Source organism: Bos javanicus, chromosome 16, assembly GCF_032452875.1.
Source record: "Bos javanicus breed banteng chromosome 16, ARS-OSU_banteng_1.0, whole genome shotgun sequence".
Lineage (NCBI taxonomy): Eukaryota > Metazoa > Chordata > Mammalia > Artiodactyla > Bovidae > Bos > Bos javanicus.
Window position 1 is genome coordinate 41,125,274 of NC_083883.1, and position 21,669 is coordinate 41,146,942.

Consider the following 21,669-nt stretch of genomic DNA (forward strand, 5'->3'; position numbering starts at 1 on the left):
TCTAGCCCTCAGTTACTTTAATGAATTCCCTTACTCCCTTTATTGAAACAAACAAACAGAAAAATGCAATTCTCTATTTAACCTCTGTTTCCTTCTTGTCCATCCTGTCTTATGGAGGCTGCATATTCCTCTTTATTCAACAAATTCATCTCTATCAAATTCTCATTACTGAGCTTCCAGAGTAATGGTTCTGAAAGAATGGTCCCCAAACCTGGAAATTGACTAGAAAAGCAAATTTCTTGGCTTTACTCTAGGTCTATTAAAACAGAAATTCTGGGAATAGGGTTCAGCAATGTGCTTTTGAATAAACCCTCCAGATGATTCTTAAGCACAATCCCAGTTGTTCACCACACTTAAAACATTTATTCTCACTTTCCATAGCTGAACAGGTCCCCTAAATCAAAGGCAAAATCAAAGTGCACAAATACTAATCTCCTCAGTTTCTCACTTCTATATCTAGAAGCTTACTATCAGTAGCATTCTTTCCCTATTTCCATTCTATTTCATAGGATATGGTGGTACCATCCATATACAATATTCTCTAGCCTCGTTTGGAGTCTTGGTCTACCCTGGTGGCTCAGTGGTGGAGAATCCGTCTGCTAATGCATAGGTTCAGTTTGGTTCAGTCACTCAGTCATGTCTGACTCTTTGTTGACCCCATGGACTGCAGCATGCCCAGCTTCCCTGTCCATCATCAGCTCCTGGAGCTTGCTCAAACTCATGTCCATCGAGTTGGTGATGCCATCCAACCATCTCATCCTCTGTCATCCCCTTTTCCTCCTGCCTTCAATCTCTCCCAGCATCAGGGTCTTTTCAAATGAGTCAGTTCTTCATATCAGGTGGCCAAAGTATTGGAATTTCAGCTTTAGCATCAGTCCTTCTAGTGAATATTCAGGACTGATTTCCTTTAGGATTGACTGGTTGTTCTCCTTCCTGTCCAAGGGACTCTCAAGAGTCTTCTCCAACTCCAGAGTTCAAAGCATCAGTTCTTCATTGCTCAGTTTTCTTTATGGTCTAACTCATATCTATACATGACTATTGGGAAAACCATAGTTTTGACTATACAGACCTTTGTTGGCTAAGTAATGTCTCTGCTTTTTAATATGCTGTCTAGGTTGGTAAACGGAGAAGGCAATGGCACCCCACTCCAGTACTCTTGCCTGGAAAATCCCACGGACGGAGGAGCCTGGTAGGCTGCAGTCCATGGGGTTGCGAAGAGTCGGACACGACTGAGCGACTTCACTTTCACTTTTCACTTTCATGCATTGGAGAAGGAAATGGCAACCCACTCCAGTGTTCTTGTCTGGAGAATCCCAGGGGCGGGGGAGCCTGGTGGGCTGCTGTCTATGGTGTCACACAGAGTCGTACACGACTGAAGCGACTTAGCAGCAGCAGGTTGGTAATAACTTTTCTTCCAAGGAGCAAGCATCTTTTAATTTCATGGCTGAAGTCACTATATGCAGTGATTTTGGAGCCCAAGAAAATGAAATATGTCATTGTTTCCATTGTTTCTCCATCTATTTGCCTTGAAGTAATGGGACTGGATGCCGTTATCTTTGTTTTTTTTGAATGTTGAATTTTAAGCCAGCTTTTTCCACTCTCTTCTTTCACCTTCATCAAGAGGATCTTTAGTTCCTCTCACTTTCTGCCATAAGGGTGGTGTCATCTGCATATCTGAGGTTATTGATATTTCTCCTGACAATCTTGATTCCAGCTGTGATTCGTCCAGCCTGGCATTTCTCCATATAAGTTAAATAACCAAGGTGACAATATATAGCCTTGACATACTCCTTTCTCAATTTAGAACCAGTCTGTTGTTTCATGTCTGGTTCTAACTGTTGCTTCTTGACCTGCATACAGGTGTCTCAGGAGGCAAGTAAGGTGCTCTGGTAGTCTCATCTCTTGAAGAATTTTGCACAGAGTGTGTGATCCACACAGTCAAATGCTTTAGTGTAGTCAGTGAAGCAGAAGTAGATGTTTTTTCTGGAATTCTCTTGCTTTTTCTATAACCCAACAGATGTGGCAGTTTGACCTCTGGTTCCTCTGCCTTTTCTAAATCCAGCTTGAAAAAAAAGGCAAAACAAAGGAACAAAGTCTCTGAAACCAGTTAAGGTTTTATCTCATTCTTTTCATTGGTTATCAAGTTTTTTAAAGTTACCCATATTTTCTGTAAACAGTTCCTCAGCTCTTTCTTTTCCAGTAAAAATAATGTATTACAATCACTTCCCTGAAACTGCTGTCTCCAAGGTCACCAAAACACTTCTAAACACCAAATCTATTTAACTGGAAGACAGCTAAGGAACTCTCTCTGGGTCTAATTTCTATCTCTCTGGACACTCCTACTTGTTTTTCCCCCAGATATTGTTGTTTTTACTTGTTCATTATATGCGTTTGTCCCACAGGGTTTCATCTTTCATCCTCTTCTCACAGTGAACACTTTCTCAGGGTGACCTCATTCCTGCCTATTTCCTTCACTGCATCCAAATCACTGTCTCCGGTGTAGATGCTCCTGAGTTCCAAATCTAAATGTCCTGCTGCCCATGGATTTCTCCATCAAAATTTCTGTTAGGCACTATAGACTCAACAGATCATAACCAGGATCATAGTCTTTCTCATAAAATCTGCTTCCTGTTTTATCTGCTTGCATGTGAGCACTTAGTCATCTGGAAGTCATTCTTCTGCTCCTTATCCCCATAAAGTTGTTCTTATTTGACTTTCTTCACACTCCTTCATACTTTCCTTCTCTTAGTTCATCTTATCCATAGTCATTGCAATATTTCCACCATTGTCTTTCTTGTCTGCTTGCTAACCTGCTTTTAACCTCGAGCTTTCTACTACTGTTATTTGGTTCCTATTCCAGTCAGATAAGTCAAAGGGAAAAGCTATGTTCAAGAAGCCAAGGTGGAGCTGAGTGGTGGTGTGTAAGGAATAGCTTCTTACCCCAAATTGCAATATATCATGCTAACTCATGAATATCAATATTATGTCCAGAGGGTAGAAAGTCTAAATCAATGTCATTAATGTAAGGCAGAAATGAATGGTGAGACTCCGAGGATGGACCATAGAACCAAATGGGGCAAAGAATCCTGGAAATCTTTTGGAGAATTTTGAAGTGTGTGGTGGGTATAATGGATGAGTTGCAAGGTGGGGCACAGGTGCTTTGTTTATGTGGTTTTCCATAATAAGTAATATAGGTCACCTGGAAGCCTTTAGGGGCTTCTCTGGTAGCTCAGACAGTAAAAAATCTTCCTGCAGTGCAGGAGACCCAGGTTTGATCTCCAGGTCAGGAAGATCCCCTGGAGAAGGGAATGGCTATGCTTTAAATGATTATATGGAACAGAAAGTGCTAGAAATATATTCTAGAAGGAAAACCACATCATATTAATTTCCTGCTTAAACTACCATATCAGTTCAGTCACTCAGTCGTGTCCGACTCTTTGCGACCCCTATACCACATGATAAAGTCAAAAATTCTTGCCGTGATTCACCAGACTCATTGTGATTTGATCCTTGGTTAACTGCACAGCCTTCTTTCCATCCCTCCTAACACATGTGCCTCAGACACAGCCAGTTACTTAGAAGCTCCTGAAAGTAGCAAGCCATTGGGTATCGTAATGTAGGGTGCTTTTCAGGAATGCCCATTTCCTGACCTGCCAGTCTGCTATTCTCTGGATTATTCTTTGAGACTCATCTTAAACAATTCCTCTTCCTTGACGCACTATGTGTTTTTGAGCAGATCTATGACATAATAAAAGGAGGGCATAGCAACCCATTCCAGTATTCTTGCCTGGAGAATCCCATGGAGAGACGAGCTTGGTGGGCTATAGTCCATGGGATCACAGAGTTGGACATGACTGAAGTAACTTAGAACATGACATCAGTTCAGTTCGGTCACTCAGTCGTGTCCGACTCTTTGTGACCCCATGAATCGCAGCACGCCAGGCCTCCCTGTCCATCACCAACTCCCGGAGTTCACTCAGACTCACGTCCATCGAGTCGGTGATGCCATCCAGCCATCTCATCCTCTGTTGTCCCCTTCTCCTCCTGCTCTCAATCCCTCCCAGCATCAGAGTCTTTTCCAATGAGTCAACTCTTCACATGAGGTGGCCAAAGGACTGGAGTTTCAGCTTTAGCATCATTCCTTCCAAAGAACACCCAGGGCTGATCTCCTTTAGAATGGATTGGTTGGATCTCCTTGCAGTCCAAGGGACTCTCAAGAGTCTTCTCCAACACCACAGTTCAGTAATGTCTCTGCTTTTCAATATGCTATCTAGGTTGGTCATAATTTTCCTTCCAAGGAGGAAGCGTCTTTTAATTTCATGGCTGCAGTCGCCATCTACAGTGATTTTGGAGCCTAAAAAAATAAAGTCTGCCACTGTTTCCACTGTTTCCCCATCTATTTCCCATGAAATGATGGGACTAGATGCCATAATCTTAGTTTTCTGAATGTTGAGCTTTAAGCCAACTTTTTCACTCTCCTCTTTCACTTTCATCAAGAAGCTCTTTAGTTCCTCTTCACTTTCTGCCGTAAGGGTGGTGTCATCTACATATCTGAGGTTATTGATATGCGTATCTCCTCATCGCTGCCCTCGGGGAGTAGTTCCTCTTGGCCCTCCTGTGCCCTTGCAGCACATGACATAATAAAAGATGTATTTTAGAAACAGAACTCCATGGCTACAAGAAAAAAAAGAAAGGCAGAGACACTAGTTCTACCTGCAATGATCATAGAATAAAGTAATGGCTGTGTAGGGGTAGAGACATGACTGTAACAAACAAACCAAAACAAATGTCATAGGCTTTTTATGATTGTGATATATTAGAGTAACTTTAAATAGCATCTATTGGGTATTTTTGCTGTTGTTCATTAGCTTAGTCCGACTCTTAGCAACCCCAAGGACTGCAGCCTGCCAGGGTTCCTTGTCCTTCACTATATCCCAGAGTTTGCTCAAACTCATGGTCATTGAGTTAAAGATGCCATCCAACCATCTCGTCCTCTGTCACCCCTTCTTTTCCTGCCCGTCAACCTTTCCCAGCACTAGGGTCTTTTCAAATAGTCAGCTCTTCCCATCAAGTGACCAAAGTATTGGAGCTTCAACTTCATCATCAGTCCTTCCTATGAATATTCAGGGTTGATTTCCTTTAGGATTGATTGGTTTGATTTCCTTGCAGTCCAAGGGACTCTCAAAAGCTTCTCCAGCACCATGGTTTGAAAACATCAGTTCTTCAGTGTTCAGCCTTTTTATTCTCATATCTGTACATGACCACTGGAAAAACCATAGCTTTGACTACAGGGACCTTTGTCAACAAAGTGATGTCTCTGCTTTTTAATACGATGTCTAGGTTTGTAATAGCTTTATTCCATGAAGCAAGCATCTTTTAATTTCATGGCTGCTCTGTTTTTGGAGCCCAAGAAAAGAAGACCTGTCACTGTTTCCATTTTTTCCCCATTTATTTGCCATGAAGTTATGGGACCAGATGCCACAATCTTAGTTTTTGAGTATTGAGTTTTAAGCCAGTTTACTCACTCTCTTCTTTCACCTTCCTCAAGAGGCACTTTAGGTCCTCTTTGCTTACTGCCATAAGGGTGGCGTCATCTGTATATCTGAAATTATTGATGTTTCTCCTGGCAATCTTGATTTCAGCTTGTGATTCATCCAGCCTGGCATTTTGCATGATATACTGTGCATATAAGTTAGATAAGCAGGATAACAATATACAGCCTTGACATACTCCTTTCCCAATTTGGAACCAGTCTGTTGTTTCATGTCCAGTTCTAACTATTTCTTCTTGACCTACATACAGGTTTCTCAGAAGGCAGGTCAGGTGGTCTGGTATTCCCATCTCTTTCAGAATTTTCCACAGTTTTTTGTCATCCATACAGTCAAAGATTTTAGCATAGTCAATAACACAAAAGTAGATATTTTTCTGGAATTCCCTTGCTTTTTCTATGATCCAAGGGATATTGGCAATTTGATCTCTGGTTCCTCTGCCTTTTCTAAATCCAGCTTGTACATCTGGAAGTTCTCAGTTCATGTACTGCTGAAGCCTACCTTGAAGGATTTTGAGCATACTCTTGCTAGCATATGAAACGAAAGCAATTGTATGTTGAACATTCTTTGGCATTGCTCTTCTTTGGGATTGGAATGAAAACTGACATTTTTCCAGTCCTGTGGCCACAGGTGAATTTTCCAAATTTGCTGGCATATTGAGTGGAACACTTTAAAATATCACCTTTAAGGATTTTGAGTAGCTTAGCTGGAATTTCATCACCTCCACTAGCTTTGTTGGTAATAATGCTTCCTAACACCTACTTGAACTTCCCTGGTGGCTCAGATGGTAAAGCATTTGCCTACAATGCGGGAGACCTGGGTTCGATCCCTGGGTCAGGAAGATCCTCTGAAGAAGGAAATGGCAACCCACTCCAGTACTCTTGGCTAGAAAATCCCATGGATGGAGGAGCGTGGTAGATTACAGTCCATGGGGTTGCAAAGAGTTGGACATGACTGAGAGACTTCACTTCAAGACCTACTTGACTTCACACTCCAGAATGTCTGGCTCTAAATGAGTGATCACACCATCATGGGTATCCAGGTCATTAAACCTTTTTTTGTACAGTTCTGTGTATTCTTGCCACCTCCTCCTAATCTCCTCTGCTTCTGTTAGTTTCTTAACATTTCTGTCCTTCATTGAAGACTTTCTTATTTCTCCTTGCTATTCTTTGGAACTCTGTATTCATTTGGGTATATCTTTCCCTTTCTCCTTTGCCTCTTGCTTCTCTCCTTTTCTCAGCTATTTGTAAGGCCTCCTCAGACAACTTTTACCTTCCGGCATTTCTTTTCTTGGAGTGGTCTTGATCACTACCTCCTGTACAATATTACAAACCTGTGTCCATAGCTCTTCAGGCACTGTCTATCAAACCTAATCCCTTCAATCTATTTGTCATTTTCACTTTATAATCATAAGGATTTGGTTTAGGTCATACCTGTATGGCCTACTAATTTTTCCTACTTTCTTCAACTTAAACCTGAATTTGGCAATAAGGAGTTCATGATCTGAGCCACAGTCAGCTCCCGGTCCTGTTTTTGCTGATTGTATAGAGTTTCTCCATCTTTGGCTGCAAAGAATATAATCAGTCTGATTTTGTATTGACCATTTGGTAATGCCGATATGTAGAGTCGTGTCTTGTGTTATTGGAAGAGGTTATCCCCCACCCAGTAACTAAATAAGATAGTCTTTTTAAGATCTACAGTTTATTTTAGGTACTCTTGATTTTAGAGATCCCCACCTCACATAATGCCAAATGAATTGCTCCCCATCCGACATTAAATATATTAATTACAAAAAGACTGAATCATGTTCATTATTGAAAAATGTTATGTTTTGTTAATATTGACAAAAAGCTGTTTGCTACATTTTTCTGGGCAAAATGTAATAAGAAATATGCATAGGTCCAAATCACCATGGCAGAAAAAAAATGTCTTGTATTGAGATTTTGGGCCTCCCTGAGGGCTCAGCAGGTGAAGAATCTACCTATAATGGAGGAGACACAAGAGACACTATTTCTGTGCTAGCAAGGAATAGAGAACTGATTAAAAGGTCAGTGACTTCCAGGATTCAGAATGATGTTTTTCAAAAAATAGTAAGTCTTTATCAACACTAAATGGTAGTTTTCATCTTCCACATTTCTCCTTCTTCTCATATTCAGCCTTTTCAGTGATAATATTATAAGCCAATACAATCTTCCAGAAAAAATAATAATTTTTTGAGCTAGAAGGAATTATTAACAATTTTTTTTTTCCCCACTGCTAGTTCTCTCCAAATACTCTTCTGGGGCTGGACCTACAGTACTTAATGTGAAACAGGTCTTGAGGCCATGCCTGTTCCTTTCATCCCTGACTGAGTGGAATACTTCAAGTATTTAACTAGGCTCCAATATCCTGAGGGAGTATTCAGCATCAAATCATAGAAAAGCATGACTCATGAAGCAATTGTGTAAAATGATGAAAATTCTTTTACTGTTCTCCTTTAATCTCTCTTGTCTGTGTCGATTAGGTCTCCAACTACCAAAGCTGTAAGGCCAAGGGAGATTTACCTCGTATTGTGAGAAAAAGAAAATAAACCTGACAGTTTTCATCTCTTCTCTGAGAGACTGAAGTCTATCTACAAGAAAACCAAGGCTTCCTTTATTTTTAGGTAAGAGAAAACATTGCATTTCTTGTGGGAAATTCTTAGAGCCACTCGCACATTGTCAGCCACTTTTTGAAGTCACAAACAAGATCAAACAACATCCTGCAAAGCCCTGAGTATATAGTGAAAGAAAAACTCCTTGTGTCTCTCTCAGGGAGATACCCAGGCAGAAGGAGAAACCTGGCCTACCTATTTTACTTCTATAAATATCTAGATAAAGGGAGTCATTTATCCTTTATGTTTTAGTCTTTATGCTTTATGTTTCAGTCTTTTGGTGCTATTGGAAATGAAGTATTTCTTTTTCAGTAAATTTTCCATTTAATGGGAACTTATTTCTTTAAGCACCACACTTTATTTTTATCACTATTAATTAAAAGATCTCTTTAAAAATATATGCTGTTTTGCCGTGTTAAATAATATACTGGATAGCATTTAATATTCACTTGATAACCTTAGGTTATCATTATGATGTCAGTTACTAAATTTCATTTTCCTGAGAGGATTCTGAAATATATAAAATGCTACTTGTCACCACATTAATCTGCCTTAGGTAGTACTAAATCCTGTAGCTTTGCTGTGTGGACTTTATCACTCTTACTCTTTTGTCTTCAAGAAATATTTTGTTCTTGGGGAAATTAAAAGAGACATAAATGACTAGACAGATATATCATGTTCATGATTCAAAAGATACAATATTTTAAAGATATCAGTTACTCAAAAATCTATGTGTAGATTCAATGTAATCACAATCAAAATCTTATCAAGTTTTTTTTTTTATTGAAACTGAAAGCTGATTCTGAAATTTCCATGTAAATGCAAGAGACCCAGAATAACCAAGACAATTTTTTAAATGAAGAACAAAGTTACAGTACTCAGATTTTAAGAATTATATAGCTATAAAACTATAACCATAAAGCTACAGTAATGAAGTCAGATGGTTAATAGGGTTAACTGATTTTCAATAAAAGATATTAACCCATTCAATAAGGAAAGTATAAACTTTCTAACGAGCAGTCCTAGAGCAATTGGTTATCCTTATGCAAAAGTAATATTGGGCTTTCCTGGGAGCTCAGCTGGTAAAGAATCTGCCTGCAATGCAGGAGACTTGGGTTCAATCCCTGGGTTGGAAAGATCCCCTGGAGAAGAAAAAGGCTACCCACGCCAGTATTCCGGCCTGGAGAATTCCATGGACTGTATAGTCCATGGGCTCACAAAGTGTTAGACACCACTGAGCAACTCTTACTTTCCTGCAAAAGTAACCTTGACCCTTAACTCACACAATACATAATACTTAATTTGGAATGGAACATAAATCTAAAGAGAAGATATCAAACTATAAAAGTCTAAGAAACAAAACATAAGCAAAAAGTCTACAAGACACCAGATTTGGCAGTAAGCTCTTAGGTTTTCTGTGACCAGATAGGCTAGAGTTCATAGGGTTGCACAGAGTCAGATATGACTGAAGCAACTTAGCATGCGTGCATGACTACAGATGGACAGCAGAAGGGAATTTTAAGGTTGATGAACCTAGTCTGTATGGTACTGCAGTGGCAGATAAAGGTACTCTGTGCTTTTGATAAAACCTCTAGTAGTGTGCATCACAAAGAGTAAACTTCATTTTATGCAAATTTTTGAAAAATCAAGTAGGATGTTGAAGAGATCCTGGAATAGAACACAGACTGTGTTAAACAAATACAGATACATGACATAATCTTCCTGAAAAGGATGAGGGAGAAAGAAACCATCACAGACTAAGAAAGACTAAAGGAAAAATGACAATAAAACGTAATATGGCATCCAAGATGGGCTCCTTGAACAGCAAAAGACATTAACAAGAAAACTGATAAAATCCAAATAGAGTATGGAATTTAGTTAATAGTGATACAAATACTAGTTTATTAGTTTTGGTAAATATGCCATAGTAATTTAAGTTAGTTGTGTTAGGGGAAATTGAAACTGGGTGAGGGGTATATGGGAATTCTTTTGCAACTTTTCTGTAAATCTAAAATTATTTCTAGATAACATGTTTAAATGAATTAATAAATACCTAAGAACCTATAATATGCAGTTTATGTATACTAATTTTATATAAACCTAATTTATGTATCTTGATATAAATGATGGAATAAATAAATAACTGAGGAAGAATGAACAAATCTTCCTTACAGAAGAATTGCAAATAATAAATGCAGAAATAGCAGATTCATGTTGATATATGGCAAAACCAATACAATATTGTAAAGTTAAAAAATAAAATAAAATTTTAAAAAATAAAAAAAAATAAAGTTATGTGTTATAAAATAAATAAATAAATAAATGCAGAAATAATGAGAGAAATACAAAATCACCATTTCAACACCAGAGCAATTATTGGTGCAGGCGGAGTCTATTGATGGGTACTAAAATTAGCGGGTAAAACTTTAAGGAGAAAGAGAATACTTGCAGTTTCAAAGTAACTGCCCCAAATATGAATTGCCATGGTGGTTTTAACATATGGCCACAAATTTTTTGATACCCTTTTCTCCAGGAAGTGGAGGTTTGAGTATGGGTTGAACTTAGTGACAAGCTTCAAATGAATAGAATATGAGCTGAGAAAAATAATCACTTTACAATGAAGAAACCTGGAAGATACCACCCTACCAAGTGGTCAAGTTAACATCACCAGTAAAAAGTCTCCTTGATATCGTGTATTGCTGATAATACAATGAAAATGTCACTTCACCTTGTTCTATTCTTCATCTTCTAAATGCATAACCTCATAAGAAACAAAAAATTATAGTCATGAGAAAGCCTCAGAAAAACTCCAACAGAGGGACATTCTACAAAATACCTGAGGCATACTCTACCAGTGTCAGTCATGAGAAACGAGGAAAGTCTGAAAAACTGTTATAGACTAATAACTAAATGAATTGGATCTAAAAATGGGAACAAGTTAAAAAAAAAAACAACTGGAGAAATCTGAATAAAGTCTCTAGTTAACAGTCTTGAACCAATGCTAATTTCTGGTTTCAATAAATGTAATATGCTTATGTAATATGACATTAAGGGAAGCTGAATGAAGGGTATATGAGAATTCTCTGTGCTATCTTTGTAACTGGAAAATAATAAATCTGAAATTATTTTGAAATCAAAAGTTAAGAAAAATCACAAAGTATTTTAAAGTTATTGCTTCCATTGCAATAATTTTAAGATACTTTGTGATTTTTTTTAACTTTAGATTTCAAAATTATTTTAGACTTATTATTTACAGTTGTACAGCATTGTAAAGCAGTTTTTCTCCAATTAAAAAATAGAAATAAAATAGTTATTGCTTCCAAATATTATTGCATATTTGAATAAAATATGTTAGAATTAGCTTAGTAAAATAGTGGTTAAGAATGAGAGCTTTAATTTTAACCAAATAAAACTCAGTTCTGCCTTTTATTAGCTCTGTAACTTGGGCAAGTTGCATAATTCTTCCAAGTCTCAGTTTCTTATCTGTAAAATGGGAATGATATTAGATAACTTCTAGGTTTTATAAGGATTAAAGAAGATAATGCATAGAATCTAGCACATAAGAATTGCATAATATATTTATTATTGTTATTAAAAAATACTACTACCGTTGCTTATGTCTAAATAACCAAATATAAATGAAGACTATCCTCTGTGCTGAGATTATTCAGTTTAACCTACAAATAGGGAGAGAATACATTGTGAAGGTTTCGCAGATACTGGCAAAGAGGCCCTCAGCATGGCTGCTTTTAGCTGAGCAGACAGCTGGCTTTTATGGGAGGCAGGGGGCTGCCAGGAAAGGGTTGGTGGATCATGGCTCAGATGGTAAAATTCTTAGCCAAATATGAAGAGCAAGAAAGTCCCAGGAAGATATTGTGCTGGTCTTTTTTTTTTTTTAATGTATTTTATTTATTTTTATTTTTGGCTGCACTGGGTCTTTGTTGCTGGGCACGGGTTTTCTCTAGTTGCAGTGGGTGGGGGGTTTCTACTTGCAGTGCACATGCTTCTCTTGTTGCAGAGCACAGTCTCTAATAATAATACGGTTGTCTGTAGTTGCAGCACACAGGCTTAGCTGTTCACAGCATGTGAAATCTTCCCAGGCCAGGGATCAAACCCACGTCCCCTGCATTGGCAGGCAGATTCTTATCCACTGGACCACCAAAGAAGTCCTGTGGTCATCTTCAGTCAGTCAGTCAGTTCAGTTGCCCAGTGGTGTCCCACTCTTTGCAACCCCAAGGACTGCAGCATGCCAGGCTTCCCTGTCCCTCACCACCTCCCGGAGATTACCCAAACTCATGTCCATTGAGTTGGTGATACCATCCAACCATCTCATCCTCTGTTGTTCCCTTCTCCTCCTACCTTCAATCTTTCTCAGCATCAGGTTCTTTTCAATTGAGTCAGCTCTTTGCATCAGGTGGCCAAAGTATTGGAGTTTCAGCTTCAACATCAGTCCTTCCAATGAACACTCAGGACTGATCTCCTTTAGGATGAACAGGTTGGATCTCCTTGCAGTCCAAGGGACTCTCAAGAGTCTTCTCCAACACCACAGGTCAGAAAAATCAATTTTTCAGTGCTCAGCTTTCTTTATAGTCCAACTCTCACATCTATACATGACTACTGGAAAATCTTGGCCTTGACTAGATGGACTTTTGTTGGCAAAGTAATGTCTCTGCTTTTTAATATGCTGTCTAGGTTGGTCATAACTTTCCTGCCAAAGAGTAAGCATCTTTTAATTTCATGGCTGCAGTCACCATCTTCAGTGATTTTGGAGCCCCCAAAAATAAAGTCTGACACTGTTTCCACTGTTTCCACATCTATTTTCCATGAAGTGATGGGACCAGATGCCATGATCTTAGTTTTCTGAATGTTGAGCTTTAAGCCAACTTGTTCACTCTCCACTTTCACTTTCATCAAGAGGCTCTTTAATTCTTCGCTTTCTGCCTTAAGGATGGTGTTATGTGCATATCTGAGGTTATTGATATTTCTCCTGCCAATCTTGATTCCAGTTTGTGCTTCATCCACCCCAGAGTTTCTCATGATGTACTCTGCATATAAGTTAAATAAGCAGGGTGACAATATACAGCCTTGACATACTCCTTTTCCTATTTGGAACCAGTCTGTTGTTCCATGTCCAGTTCTAACTGTTGCTTTCTGACCTGCATATAGGTTTCTCAAGAGGCAGGTCAGGTAGTCTGGTATTCCCATCTCTTTCAGAATTTTCCACAGTTGATTGTGATCCACACAGTCAAAGGCTTTGGCATAGTCAATAAAGCAAAAATAGATGTTTTTCTGGAACTCTCTTGCTTTTTCGATGATCCAGCAGATGTTTGCAATTTGATCTCTGGTTCCCCTGCCTTTTCTAAAACCAGCTTGAACATCTGGAAGTTCACAGTCCACGTGTTGCTGAAGGCTGGCTTGGAGAAATTTGAGCATTACTTTGTTAGCGTGTGAGATGAGTACAATTGTGTGGTAGTTTGAGCATTCTTTGACGTTGCCTTTCTTTGGGATTGGAATGAAAATTGACCTTTTCCAGTCCTGTGGCCACTGCTGAGTTTTCCAAATTTGCTGGCATATTGAGTGCAGCGCTTTCACAGCATGATCTTGCAGGATTTGAAATAGCTCAACTGGAATTCCATCACCTCTACTAGCTTTGTTTGTAGTGGTGCTTCCTAAGGCCCTCTTTACTTCACATTCCAGGATGTCTGGCTCTAGGTGAGTGATCACACCATTATGACTATCTGTGTTGTGAAGATCTTTTTTGTACAGTTCTTTTGTGTATTCTTGCCACCTCTTCTTAATATCTTCTGCTTCTGTTAGGTCCATACCATTTCTGTCCTTTATTGAGCCCACCCTTGCATGAAATGTTCCCTTGGTTCTCCTAATTTCCTTGAAGAGATCCCTGGTTTTTCCCATTCTATTGTTTTCCTCTATGTCTTTGTACTGATCACTGAGATAGGCTTTCTTATTTCTCCTTGCTATTCTTTGGAACTCTGCATTCAAATTGGTATATCTTTCCTTTTCTCCTTTGTTTTTAGCTTCTCTTTTTTTCAAAACTATTTGTAAGGCCTCCTCAGACAGCCATTTTGCTTTTTTGCATTTCTTTTTCTTGGGGATGGTCTTGCTCCCTGTCTCCTCTACAATGTCACAAACCTCCATCCATAGTTCATCAGGCACTCTGTCTATCAGATCTAGTCCTTTAAATCTATTTCTCATTTCCACTGTATAATCATAAGGGATTTGATTTAGGTCATGCCTGAATGGTCTAGTGGTTTTCCCTACTTTCTTCAATTTAAGTCTGAATTTGGCAATAAGGAGTTCATGATCTGAGCCACAGTCAGCTCTTGGTCTTGTTTTTGCTGACTGTATAGAGCTTCTCCATCTTTGGCTGCAAAGAATATAATCAATGTGATTTCAGTGTTGACCATCTGGTGATGTCCATGTGTAGAGTCTTCTCTTGTGTTGTTGGAAGAGGGTGTTGGCTATGACCAGTGCATTCTCTTGGCAAAATTCTATTAGCCTTTGCCCTGCTTCATTCTGTATTCCAAGGCCAAATTTGCCTGTTACTCCAGGTGTTTCTTGACTCCTACTTTTGCATTCCAGTCCCCTATAATGAAAAGGACATCTTTTTTGGGTGTTAGTTCTAAAAGCTCTTCAAAGAACCATTCAACTTCAGCTTCTTCAGCATTACTGGTTGGAGCATAGACTTGGATTACTGTTATATTGAATGGTTTGCCTTGGAAACGAACAGAGATCATTCTGTCGTTTTTGAGATTGCATCCAAGTAATGCATTTTGGACTCTTTTGTTGACCATGATGGCTACTCCATTTCTTCTAAGGGATTCCTGCCTGCAGTAGTAGATATAATGGTTATCTGAGTTAAATTCAACCATTCTAGTCCATTTTAGTTATCTGATTCCTAAAATGTCAACGTTCACTCTTGCCATCTCCTATTTGACCACTCCCAACATGCCTTGATGGCAACCCACTCCAGTGTTCTTGCCTGGAGAGTCCCAGGGACGGCAGAGCCTGGTGGGCTGCTGTCTATGGGGTCGAACAGAGCTGGACATGACTGAAGCAACTTAGCAGCAACAGCAACATGCCTTGATTCATGGACCTAACATTCCAGGTTCCTATGCATTATTGCTCCTTACAGCATTGGACTTTACTTCCATCTCCAGTCACAGGCAGAACAGAGTATTGTTTTTGCTTTGGCTCCATCTCTTCATTGTTTCTGGAGTTATTTCTCCACTGATCTCCTGTAGCATATTGGGCACCTACCAACCTGGGGAGTTCATCTTTCAGTGTCCTATCTTTTTGCCTTTTCATTCTGTTCATTGGGTTCTCAAGGCAAGAATACTGAAATGGTTTGCCATTCCCTTCTCCAGTGGACCACATTTTGTCAGACCTCTCCACCATGACCCGTCCATCTTGGGTGGCCTTACAGGGCATGGCTCATAGTTTCACTGAGTTAGACAAGGCTGTGGTCCACATGATCAGATTGGTTAGTTATCTGTGATTGTGGATTTCAGTCTGTCTTCCCTCTGATTGAGAAGGATAAGAGGCTCATGGAAGCTTCCTGATAGGAGAGACTGACTGAGGGGAAAACTGGGTCTTGTTCTGAAGGGCAGGACCATGCTCAGTAAATCTTTAATCCAATTTTGTCATGATGGGTGGAGCTGTGTTCCCTCCCTCCTAGTCATGCTATGGTGGTGGTCTTAGTCATGCTATTTTTCACTCTGACTTTCCAGACACTGCTATTTATTCCTCTGACAAAGGGAAAAACAAACACATAAGGGCATTCTTGATCAGTCTCTTCAATGCTCTTTTCACTTTCACCCAGTGGGAAACTCACATAGCTCTAAATAGGTGTTTTTATATAGGAGTAACAAGACTTCCCTCATAGCTCATTTGGTAAAGAATCTGCCTGCAATTCAAAAGTCCAGGGTTCAGTTCCTGGGTTGAGAAGATCCCCTGAGGAAGGAAATGGCAACCCACTCTAGTATTCTTGCCTGGAGAATCCCATGGACAGAGGAGCCTGGCAGGCTACAGCTATAGTCTATGGGGTTGTAAGAGTCAGACACAACTGAACGACTAAGCACAGATACACGCAACAAGGCCATACAGTACTAACCCTGAACATTTTGATCCAAAACCAAGTTGACATCATGAACATGATGAAGTTGGATATAGTCCCTGAAACCCTGCATGTTAGTCCCAGCTTGATAGTTCTGTGAATATTTGTGTATGAGTGAGTGGTTATTAGTGTTCACTTGGTTAAACCAATAAAACCAATGTTATTCCTTCCATGCTAACCCAAACCTCAGATGCCTGTTCTTTCAGTAAATATATCACACACCTTACATGTGAATAGGTTTTGCCATGGGCAAAGCTGTCTCTCAGGCAGCTTATTTAAGTTTTTATTATTATTTAAGGCTTTAAATTATTTAAGGTTACTTTTAAAAGTTTATTATTATTATTTAAGGTCTTACATTTGAGGTCTTTTGGGTAATAAAACACTCAGTGATTTCTGCTTTTTTTCTCCAGTGCCCCCTTCTCTTCCTCACCCTTCTTTTCTACTAGGAATAAGGTCTTTTGCTGCATGCAACTACCCCATCTCCACAGCTTCATAATTTTAGCATAGCATTGGGCTTCCCAGGTGTTGCTAGTGGTAGACAATCCGCTTGCCAAGGCAGGAGACTCAAGAAACATGGGTTTGATCCCTGGGTCAGGAAGATTTCTGAAGTAGGAAATGGCAACCCACTCCAATATTCTTACCTAGACAATTCCATGGACAGAAAAGCCTGGTGGGCTACATCCATGGGGTCTCAAAGAGTCGGACTCAACTTAGAAACTGAGCGTGCATGTAATCTTTTTTATTGCTCCTACTGGCTCAGCACATAGTATGTGTGTGATTGAGATCCACAATTTCCTCTGTTGGCTGAGCAATTAGTATTTTGATAGACAGAAAAGATACATGCAAATGGGTCAAAACAGGGTAATAAGTGAGCTGCTGAGAATGCTGGATCAAAGGTAGTTTCAAAAGATGACAAGTAATAAAGAAAAGGAAAACAGAGGCAAAAAACAAACAAAAAAACCCCCTCACCTTCTTAATTTTCCTCATGTGAGCTCAGATAGTGAGGAGCCATGGTGATACTAGCATTGCCACAGCCCTTTCTAAGGAGTTTTCATAACTGTCTCATCTGATGCTCAGAGCAAGCAGTGAGGTGGGAAGGGAGGATGCCCCAAGGGCCCAAGGTCAAACCAGGTTTTAACGTTCCAAACCCAGAGTTGTTTCCCTTCCCCTACCAACTTCTAGAGGCTCATCTACATGGGAATGGACTCTAGAGGGGAAGGGCTTATTCTTAAAAAACCATTTATACTGAGAAGAGCAGAGGAAGCTGACTTTACCTGATGACTCAGAACTAGAAAGCACTGCCATGCACACTCATCAGGACATCTCTGCTATGAGGATGCATAGATGCATCATTCCCTCAGTCTCCAGCTTGGGTAGGGTGTGCTGGGACAAGCTCTCCACCTTTGCTGCACTCATGTCCTGTACCCTTCCCTATTCCATCACCCAGGAGGGACTCCACTATCTGCCTTTTTCAGGGGGACCCTTACCAGCCCAGAACATGTGGTATAACCAATTCACCATTTATTATTAAAATTCTTTGATGTCCTTCTTTTAGTAAAAATTTTAATTGAACTATAGTTAGTTTACAATATAGTCTTTGTTTCTGCTGTATAGCAAAGTGAGTCAGTTATACATATATTCACTCTTCTCTAGATTCTTTGGTCATTGTATAGGTCATTACAGGATATTGAGTAGAGCCTCCTGTGCTATACAGTAGGTCCTTATTAGTAATCTATTTTATATATGGTAGTGTGAAGTTTAAAATGTTGATTCTATCTTGAACTTACATAAAAGTTACAACAAATCAATTTTTTTCTGAAACATTTGAGAGTAAGTTTTGACAGGATGCCCCTATCATACTTTAAAGCTAGATTGTACTCTTAACAAATGAGGATATTCCCCTGTATAACCACAGCAACCATCAAAATCAGGAAACTAATACTGACATATGCTATTAATACCATCCTATCTTATCCTTTCACTGAGGTTTCAGTCAGTGTCCCAGTGATGTCTTTATAAGGAAAGGATCCAGTTCAGAATTACACACTGCGTTTAGTTGTGTCTCTTTAGTTTGCCTCTATCTTTGGTCTTCTTTTCTTGACTTTCAGGATCTTGGTACTTTGAGGGATTACAGAATTGTTTTTTTTTTTTTTTTGGAGAGTATCCAGTTTTATTTCTCTCAGGCATAGCATAGAAGTGATGCTGCATTCTTCTCATTGCATCTTGTCAAAGAGCATGTAACTGATTTGTCACAGTACTAATGATTCTAGTTTTATCATTTCATTAAGATGATATTCCCCAAGCTTGTTCAGTTGTTAAGTCATGTCTGATTCTTTTTGACTCCATTGACTGTAGCATGCCAGGCTCTTCTCTCTCCACTATCTCCTGGAGTTTGCTTGAATTCATGTCCATTGAGTTGGTGATGCTAGCTAACCACCTTATCCTCTGCTGCCCCCTTATCTTTTTGCCATCAATCTTTCCCATCATCAGGATCTTTTCCAATGAGTCGGCTCTTCGCATCAGGTGATGAAAGTATTGGAGCTTCAGCAACACTCCTTCCAATGAAAATTGGTTGATTTCCTTTAGGATTGACTGGTTTGATCTCCTTGCAGTCCAGGGGACTGTCAAGAGTTCTCTCCAGCACCACAATTTGGAAAGCATCAATTCTTTGGTGTTCAATTTTCTTTATGGTCCAACTCTCACATCCATACATAACTATTGGAAAAACCATGTCATTCTTTACTAAAGGGGACCAGAACTCCTTAGAGAAATGACTGATTCCATAGCTGGGGTAGGGTTGTTGACATTTCTCCTGGCAATCTTGATTCCAGCTTTTGATTAATCCAGTCCAGCATCTTGCATGATGAACTCTGCATATAAGTTAAATAAGCAGGCTGACAACATACAGCTTTGACATATTCCTTTACCAGTTTGGAACCAGTCCATTGTTCCATGTCCAGTTTTAACTGTTGCTTCTTGACCCATGTACAGATTTCTCAGGAGATAGGTAATGTGGTCTGATATTCCTGTCTCTTGAAGAATTTTTCACAGTTTGTTGTGATCCACAAAGTCAAAGGCTTTAGTGTAGTCAATGAAGCAGAAGTAGATGTTTTCCTGGAATTCCCTTGTTTTCTCCATGATCCAATGAATGTTGGCAATTTGATCTCTGGTTCTTCTGCCTCATCAAAACCCAGCTTGTACATCTGGAAGTTCTCAGTTCACATACTGCTGAAGTGTAGCCTGAAGTATTTTGAGCATAATCTTGCTAGCATGTGAAATGAGCACAATTGTTTGATAATTGGAACATTCTTTGGCATTACCTTTCTTTGGGATTGGAATGAAAACTGATCTTTTCCAGTCCTGTGGCCACTGGTGAATTTTCCAAATTTGCTGACATATTGAGAGCAGAACTTAAACAGCATCACTTTTTAATATTTTTTTTATTAAATTTATTTATTTTAATTGGAGGTTAATTACTTTACAATATTGTATTGGTTTTGCCATACATCAACATGAATCCACCATGGGTGTACACGTGCTCCCCATCCTGAACCCCACTCCCACCTCCCTCCCCATACCATCCCTCTCGGTCATCCCAGTGCACCAGCCCCAAGCATCCTGTATCCTGCATTGAACCTGGACTGGCGATTCGTTTCTTATACGATATTGCACATGTTTCAATGCCATTCTCCCAAATCACCCCACCCTCTCCCTCTCCCACAGAGTCCAAAAGACTGTTCTATACATCTGTGTCTCTTTTGCTGTCTCACATACAGGGTTGTCGTTAGCATCTTTCTAAATTCCATATATATGCATTAGTATACTGTATTGGTGTTTTTCTTTCTGGCTTACTTCACTCTGTATAATAGGCTCCAGTTTCATCCACCTCATTAGAACTGATTCAAATGTATTCTTTTTAATGGCTGAGTAATACTCCATTGTGTATATGTACCACCGCTTTCTTATCCATTCATCTGCTGATGGACATCTAGGTTGCTTCCATGTCCTGGCTATTATAAACAGTGCTACGAGGAACATTGGGGTACACATGTCTCTTTCAATTCTGGCTTCCTTGGTGTGTATGCCCAGCAGTGGGATTGCTGGGTCATAAGGCAGTTCTATTTCCAGTTTTTTAAGGACTCTCCACACTGTTCTCCATAGTGGCTGTACTAGTTTGCATTCCCACCAACAGTGTAAGAGGGTTCCTTTTTCTCCACACCCTCTCCAGCATTTATTGCTTGTAGATTTTTGGATCGCAGCCATTCTGACTGGCGTGAAATGGTACTTCATAGTGGTTTTGATTTGCATTTCTCTGATAATGAGTGATGTTGAGCATCTTTTCATGTGTTTGTTAGCCATCTGTATGTCTTCTTTGGAGAAATGTCTATTTAGTTCTTTGGCCCATTTTTTTGATTGGGTCATTTATTTTTCTGGAATTGAGCTGCAGGAGTTGCTTGTATATTTTTGAGATTAGTTGTTTGTCAGTTGCTTCATTTGCTATTATTTTCTCCCATTCTGAAGGCTGTCTTTTCACCTTGCTTATAGTTTCTTTTGTTGTGCAGAAGCTTTTAAGTTTAATTAGGTCCCATTTGTTTATTTTTGCTTTTATTTCCAATATTCTGGGAGGTGGGTCATAGAGGATTCTGCTGTGATTTATGTCGGAGAGTGTTTTGCCTATGTTCTCCTCTAGCAGTTTTATAGTTTCTGGTCTTATGTTTAGATCTTTAATCCATTTTGGGTTTATTTTGGTGTATGGTGTTAGAAAGTGTTCAAGGTTCATTCTTTTGCAAGTGGTTGACCAGTTTTCCCAGCACCATTTGTTAAAGAGATTGTCTTTTCTCCATTGTATATTCTTGCCTTCTTTGTCAAAGATAAGATGTCCATAGGTGCATGGATTTATCTCTAGGCTTTCTATTTTGTTCCATTGATCTATATTTCTGTCTTTGTGCCAGTACCATACTGTCTTGATGACTGTGGCTTTGTAGTAGAGCCTGAAGTCAGGCAGGTTGATTCCTCCAGTTCCATTCTATTTCTCAGATTGCTTTGGCTATTCGAGGTTTTTTGTATTTCCATACAAATTTTGAAATTATTTGTTCTAGCTCTGTGAGAAATACCATTGGTAGCTTGATAGGGATTGCATTGAATCTATAGATTTCTTTGGGTAGTATACTCAGTTTCATTATATTGATTCTTCCCATCCATGAACATGGTATATTTCTCCATCTATTAGTGTCGTCTTTGATTTCTTTCACCAGTGTTTTATAGTTTTCTATATATAGGTCTTTAGTTTCTTTAGGTAGATATATTCCTAAGTATTTTAATCTTTTCGTTGCAATGGTGAATGGAATTGTTTC

At 39.3% G+C, this 21,669-nt stretch overlaps 1 long non-coding RNA gene across 1 annotated transcript in view; it reads left to right on the forward strand.

Moving 5' to 3' along the window:
- The window catches only part of LOC133227755 (uncharacterized), a 218,930-nt gene extending 210,737 nt beyond the window's left edge, over positions 1-8,193 (forward strand). Inside the window, exon 3 of the long non-coding RNA XR_009729928.1 lies at positions 8,053-8,193. This is a non-coding gene — a long non-coding RNA (uncharacterized LOC133227755). The remainder of the gene's footprint in view (positions 1-8,052) is intronic.
- Positions 8,194-21,669: the final 13,476 nt, after the last annotated feature.